Below are 1,924 nucleotides of genomic sequence, written 5' to 3' on the forward strand. Positions count from 1 at the left end.
AAATCTTATCGACTTTTGCCTCATAAACATTTAATTCCAGTCAAGTTCTACCAAGCAACAATCAAAGTAAGGATATTCAACTTGAACATTTACAATTTCAAAAATTCGGAGGTGAAGTTGCCTTTACCTTCTTGGTGAAGTTGCTAGGTGTAGATCCCTGCGTCCTGAAGCTTCAACATTTCCGGCATTGATTCCCTAAGCAATTATTGCACATAAATCTCATCACTCCATTAGAACTTCGATTTAGTCACTTCTGAAGCAATTTTCGCTTGAAATTTACTTCTAATCATAAAATTGGGAGCAAACACACTTAATTCCGACGAGAAGTCGAGAAAAAACAAAGAAAATCCATCGGGAATTTGAAAATTAATTGAAATCAATTACCAAAGCAAAATGATCGAAATATAAACTCAACGTATGTAACGGAAATTGAATGGGAACCGAACGTTTGTGAAGCCTACTCTTATCGATCGCTTCGAAGAGGTCGTCTTCATCATTGATGTCTTCGCGTTCGACGAGCTGTAGCTGGCTTTTCTCTGTTCGGTTCTAAGGACCATCGCAGTAATGGCGTCGGGTTTCTGGATATCACCTCAACCGTTGGCGGATCTTCCTGCACCGCCGGCATCGGACTCCCAAAATCCAATTTGAAGGAGGAGGAGCAGCAGCAATGGTTAGGGTTTTGGGAGCGGAGGAGATTTTGAGAGAGAGAGAGTCCTTTGAGAGGGGAAGTTTGACCGGCCTTCTATCTCTTTCTTTTTCATTCGGGAGGGAAGTTCAATATTTGGCCAAAATTTTTAGCGCTTTCTCGCAAAATCATGGCATACAAACAGAGCGCGCCTTTAATTAAAACAACATTGCGAGTTTAATGGCGCGCATATGATGCACGCCGTAAAATATGTAATTGAAATGTATCATTCACAACGTGCTTTTATTATTCGTCGTAAATAATACTCTTTCACGGAGCGCATTTAATGCATGCCGTAAATTACGTGTCATGAATGATCAGTTTTCCTGTAGTGACATAAATCAGATGTCCTTAAACACTCTCTCTTGTGTCGCCTAAACGTGGTGCTCCTCTCGTTGCCTCGTCAAAAACCTTGCCGAGTAACAAAAGCCTAGTGGGACAAAAATAACCTCGGTCGGAGGAGAAAAAGAGTACAACACACCCTTCACGTTTCGAGACCATACATGTAGACATCTCCCCCTGATGACTACAATCATGGGAGTTCGGATAACTTTCGCAAACGATGCTAACAACATGTTTTTCAAAAGTGGATTTAGGCAATGATTTGGTGAACAAGTCTTCCATACTATCCTCAAATCGAACCTATTTACCTTTGATCTTGAGGAAAGTCTGTTGTTGCTGATTATGCTTGGTGTTGTTTCCTTTGATGTAGCCTTGCTTCATTTATTCGATACAAGCGACATTATCCTCATAAATGCTCGTAGGCTCATCTGTGGTAGACTTCAAACTACAATTGCTTCGAACATGCGTAATTATGGAACCAATCCATATACATTCGCTATACATACCTCCAACAATATGGAGTATTTGCTACATCACCAAGCATAAGTAACACCCTCTTTGGGACATCCACAAGCCATGGTGAAGCCCAACCGAGACTTGCATCTTGTAGCCCTATGTTCAAGCTACGCTACGGTATCTGGAAGTCGCAAATCCGTCGCCAGGAAGCCACCTTTCTGGCCTTGCAAACATGCCCTCACAACTAGGCATTTCTATACTAGAATAGTTGTTACTTGTCCCACATCGAAAACAATGTAAAGGAGAAGCATTCCTTCACCTATAAAAGGAATGCCTCCTCCCACAACTCCATTCACTCCATTACAACACACTTTGTAATCATGTTAGGCCGCAAGGCTCGACACACACTAGTATAAGCTTTCAAGTGGACGTAGTCTCCTG

This window comes from Rosa rugosa, chromosome 2 (assembly GCF_958449725.1).
Source record: "Rosa rugosa chromosome 2, drRosRugo1.1, whole genome shotgun sequence".
NCBI lineage: Eukaryota > Viridiplantae > Streptophyta > Magnoliopsida > Rosales > Rosaceae > Rosa > Rosa rugosa.